The following is a 6000-nucleotide window of genomic DNA, read 5'->3' on the forward strand; positions in this document are numbered from 1 at the left end:
GATAATTTCCGGCATTTATATGTTCTGCTAATTTGATATATAATATAAGTCTGAAATTGTTGAGGGGATTTAACATTTATATTGAAGATTTCATTTCATGGTTTGGTAATTTCCAGCATTTATATGTCCTGCTAATTTGATATATAATATAAGTCTGAAATTGTTGAAGGGATTTAACATTTATATTGAAGATAACAGGGCAGATTTATTGCTGTAAGTCTCCAATAATTGCAGCAATCTCCAATCTGTTTTATTCATGAAAATGTTGCCCTAAATGGCTGAAACTTGTTGGCATATATCTAGTATCTGTAGGAATTTACAGGGTAAGTTAGACAGAACACCAAAGGACACCGCTCACAAATAGATCACAGAGCAATACACCAGTATTGTTGACGTAGTTAAAACCCTCAAAGAGGTAACAATCGGCAGCCTGAGCCAATGTGGCCACTTCAGACAATTTATTAATAAAAGAATGAAAATTTACATAAACTTCTCTCATGAACGGTTACCCTACAAATGACCCTCCATGCTCTTTAAATAGAGATCATGGACCAATCGGGTGTTAAGCGACGGATCAAGTGTTGGTAATACCAAGGAGAGAATGAACCGTCAGATCACTACATATCGTGATAGGATTGAAGGATGTACAAATACTGAAAGAGACAGTTGTGGGGGTCCAAATGGGATAGGTGGGTGGCCACCAACATCCACCTGGATCATTGAATGCCATTGGTGAACATTGAGATGTGATAAGAAATCGATTTTGTACCTGCAATCAAGAACTTCAAACTTCGAACTTCTCCCTTCTTTGTATACTGTTATCCGCTTTGATCACCTTTGCTCTGATAACATGTAGAAATTCTCACTGTAGATTAAACTGATTATGCAATGTACTAAAGAAAAATACTTAATCTACTTCTACAATCAAACTTGCGGAAGCTTAATCGATTTGAGCAAGATCAAGCAGAACACATATAACAGAGAAGAAGAATCAATACACATGAAACACAAAAGAATACTCTGGGGAAAGCCTTAGCTAAAAACCTCGCTATCTGTATTATCATACAAGTGGAAAAATCTCAGGATTACACAAAGGTTTAGATCTCAAGCTATCGAGCTCTCAGTACAATCCCTCACTGCTGCTCATGAACATAATAGACAACACATATGCCTTCTCCTCTGTCCTCCAAGCCTCCTATTTCCTTGCGTAGTTTCCCCTGGGTCTTCCAGCTGTAACTTGTGTGATTCTCACCTCACACACTGCTCTGACCTCTGTAGTAACTGCGCAATCTTCAAGGAATGAATTCCTTTTGCATGTTAGAGATATTCACATGGGAATATTCTATCAATTGATAGTACACTGTCCCTGCCTTTAATCTCAACTTTGTCTTTGTCTGAACTGACATGCATGAGTTATTTATGAGAGAATATTCGTTATCTGGAGAACACTAGTTGAATGCATGCATACATTAACTGATTGAACTCACAATTAATTCCACACACCATTTGGAACTAATTTAACTGGACTTAACTCAGTTAACTGAACTAACTAATTACAACTCAAATACAACTCATCCTCATCTCCTTAATTAAGGGATAACTTCCTCAATCAAAGGATAACTGTTGCATATTTTCAGAAAGACTTCATGTTTGAATTTCACCAACTAATTAACTCAAGATGAATTAATTAATTATTTTTCAAACAACTGGTATGACTAAATTCAAATTTTAATTCTCAATTTTAATTCAAGGACAAATTAAAATTTGAATATATCCTGAAATGCTATCTATAACAATGTTATTTTTAGCATTTCTTGTTGCTATTTTCAACAAACATGGGACATGTCCTCTTCCTCTTCTTGTGTCTTGGGACATTGTTTAGCAGATAACTTCACACCTACAAGAATAGGAACCTTCACCGGTTTACTATCCTACATATTAAACCTCTGCAGTATTGTCTCGACATACTTCTTTTGGTTTAACCAGAACTTCCTCTTTGCTCGATCTCTTTTAATTTCCATGCCCAAAATATAGTTTGCAGCACCAAGATCTTTCATGTCGAATTTGGAGGACAATTGGGTCTTCAAATCCTGGATAATTTCTTTGTCATTTCCAACCAACAACATATCATCCACATACAAGACCAGATAAATAACACAGTCACCAATTAATTTAAAATACACACAGTGATCTGCTTTGCTTCTAGTGAAGCCAAGTCCTTGTATAAATGTATCAAATTTTTGATACCACATCCTTGGTGATTGTTTTAACCCATACAAAGACTTCTTTAACTTGCATACCAGTTCTTTCTTACCCTTCACTGCAAAACCTTCAGGTTGCTTCATGTAGATTTCCTCTTCCAAATCCCCGTGAAGAAATGTTGTCTTCAAATCCATCTGTTCTACCTCAAAATCAAAAGCAGCAACAACAAATAAAAGGAATCTAATAGAAGCCAACTTGGCAACAGAGAAAAAATGTCACCAAAATCAATTCCCAGCACCTGGGAATAACCTTTTGTTACCAACCGAGCTTTGTATTTCTCCACCTTTCCTTCTGCATTTGTCTTCTTCTTGAACACCCATTTGCTGCCAATGGGTTTCATTCCAGGCGGCAACTCCACCAGATCCCAAGCCTCATTTTTGTGCAAATATGCCATTTCATCAACCATGGCCTCTTTCCAGAGTTTTCCATCCTCTGAATCTACTGCTTCCTTCATAGTTCTGGGATCATCGTCAGTAACAGATAAAGCAAAATTTGAACAGAAAGCAGATGGACTATACCTTTCTGGGTACTTTCTTTCTCGAACTGATCTTCTCACACCCGGAGTTTGTGGCTCTTCTTCTTCTGATTCCTCATCTTCTGTAAAGTCTTATTCTTCCTCCTTAAGCTCAAACTCTATCTTTTCAGGTTCCTTGGTTGGACTTCATATTTAATAACATCTTTCACTTCTCTGAACACCACATCTCGCCTGTACATAACCTTCCTTGTTACTGGGTTCCGAAGTTTATAACCCTTTAAACCATCCTTATACCCAATAAAGATGCACTTTTCAGATTTACTATCCAACTTGGTTCTTTTCTCCTTTGGAACATGTACATATGCATCACATCCAAATACCCTCAGATGTGAAAGAGAGGGGTTCTTACCAGTCCATACCTCTTGTGGAGTCTTATCCTCTAACGCTGATGAAGGTGATCTGTTGACCAGGTAACATGCTGTCTCCACCACCTTTGCCCAGAATTCCTGTCCTAACTCGGCACCACTGAGCATGCTTCTTGCCCTTTCCATCAACATCTTTTTCATTATTTCTGCAACTCCATTTTGCTCAGGTGTGTATGGAGTAGTTTTTTGTCATGCTATACCACATTTCTTATAAAATTCTTCAAATTCTTTGCTGCAAAACTCTTCACCGTTATCTGTCCTAAACACCTTTATCTTCTTCTCTATCTGGTTTTCCACCAAAGCCTTAAATTCTTTAAATCTGTTAAAGACTTCAGATTTCTTTTTAAGGAAATATATCCATGTATTCCTTGAGAAGTCATCTATAAATGATACATAGTACATAGACTTACTTAGTGATGGAACCTTCATAGGTTCAAACACATCACTATGCAAGTTCTAATATATGTTTCGCCCTCTTACCACCAGAGGGGAAACTCAACCGATTCTGCTTCCCATATAAACAATTTTCACAGAAATCAAAATCCAGAGAGCTATTACTCGTACCTTCTACTATACCTTTACCATGAAGTATTCAAAGGCCCTTCTCTCCAGTATGTCCAAGCCTTTGATGCCACAACATGGTTTTCGCTCCAGAGACCACTAGATTTTCTGCTCCACTTTTAGGAACCACAGAACTATTGCACCCATCAATAACAGTGCTATCTTGCAACTTGTACAGAGTTCCAATCTGAACTCCCCGCATCAATACCAATGCTCCCGGAACCATTTTGCAAGTATGCTTCTCGAACCCTATTTTTACACCTGCATCATCCAACTTGCTTATGGAAATCATATTTCTGGCCAATGCAGGAATATGCAAAACACCCGGAAGTGTTTAAACCCTTCCACCTTGCAACGTCAACTTTATTTTTCCACGACCAATGATTCTAGCTTTCCTGTCATCCCCCAAGAAGACATCACCACCATCATATTTCTCATACTCGTAGAACCACTCTCTATGGGGACTGAAGTGAAAGGATGCACCTGAGTCAATCAACCATGCCTTATGATCTACATGTGTACTTGAAGAAGCCAAGTACACATCCCCACCTTCATCTGAGGTGGTTTTCGCCTCTGCAGAAGGAGCATCATCAGATCCCTTTCTTTTATCAGGAGCTTTAGATTTACAGTCCCTTTTGTAGTGCTGTTCCTTTTCGCATTTCCAACAAACCACCTTTACAGGTTTTCCTGGAGATTTAGATCTCCCTCTAGATTTATATCTCCCACTCGATGACTTATTTTTGTTTCTATTCTGGGACCATCCTAGTACAGACAAGGCATCACCATTCTGGCTCTCCATATTTTTCCGCCTCATCTCCTCCGTCAGCAAGGATGAGACTATTTCATCAAACTACAAGGCAGTTGCATTGCTACCTATTGCAATAACTAGCCTATCCCACGAATCTGGTAGAGAACACAACAAACTGATGCACTTATCTTCATCTGAAATTTTAATATCAACAGATAATATCTGACTTACCACAATATTAAATGCGTTCAGATGCTTTGTCACCGAGTCTCCATCTTTGATCCTCAGGTTATACAGCTTTTTCCGTAGGAACAGTTTATTCACCAAAGATTTAGAATGGTACAAAATCCTTAACTTGTCCCACAAAGCCTTCACCGTAGCTTCCCCTGATACATTCAACAATAATGAATTTGAGACACACAATCGTATTGTGCTTTTTTCCTTCCGATCCAACTTCTTCCATTCTTCATCGGACACTCGCGTTGGTTTAGTACCCAGATCTACTGCGATCCACTGATCTGTTAGAAAATTATATATTACGGAGCAATGGAACACATAAATGTTACAGAAATATAAACACAGAAAACGCATAAAGCAAGAGAGACACGGATTTACATGGTTCACCCAGTTTGGGCTATGTCCACCCTGAACAGTCAGTCCTTCTTTTCTATTATTCAGCAAAATGAAGAGACACAACCTACAACAAATCCGCTGTAATATCCTATGTTTTCTCTCACAGTCTCACCTCTCTGTTTCTCGCTCAGAGAAAACACATCTATCACAGCCTCAAATACAATGCCTCATACAAAGAGAGGGGTTGCCTTCTAGGGCAAAAAACCCTAAACCAAACATAAGTTATATTTTCGGATCATCCGCCTAATGAACGACCCAGATTGACTAGAAACTACTATATTTTTACAAGGCAATTTTACATCTATTTTTGGCTTCGGGGGCGTTGCCCCCGAACCCTTGTCGAGGGATCGCTGGCCCTTGGACCCCCTAGCCGAGGGGGATCGGCCCCCCCGGACCCCCGCGGGGGGGACAAGCCCCCCTGCACCCCCCCGCGTGGAGGGGTGTACAAACTTTCTGGGGTATATATCCGACTGAAACAAAAGACCTCTGAACAATCATGCTCCACACACAACATGATCTTTATCCACCAAAAGATCCTCCATATTGAGTTTCCACAACTCAAAATTCTAACCATTAAATTTCTCGATCTTTATCTTTCCACTGCTCGCCATCTTCTTTCACCACCAAAATCGATCTCGCAGATCTCCCATTGAACAGGGTCTACCACAGGCCTGAGAGAAACCCCTTAGCAACAAGGGCATCCCCTTGAAGCCAAAACAACTTCGATACCAAATGTAGGTTTTAACCCCGTACAGAAATTACCTGCATACGAATTCTAAAACATAGAAAATAAACAATGCGAGAGCATAACACATAAAACACATATACACAAAGATTTCCCCCTGGATCCCAAAACCGGGACTACTAGTTTGATTTTTCATTATATTCCTTTCAAT

Source organism: Pinus tabuliformis, chromosome 2_2 (assembly GCF_031772625.1).
Source record: "Pinus tabuliformis cultivar Carrire ecotype Pingquan chromosome 2_2, CPIR1, whole genome shotgun sequence".
Classification (NCBI taxonomy): Eukaryota; Viridiplantae; Streptophyta; class Pinopsida; order Pinales; family Pinaceae; genus Pinus; species Pinus tabuliformis.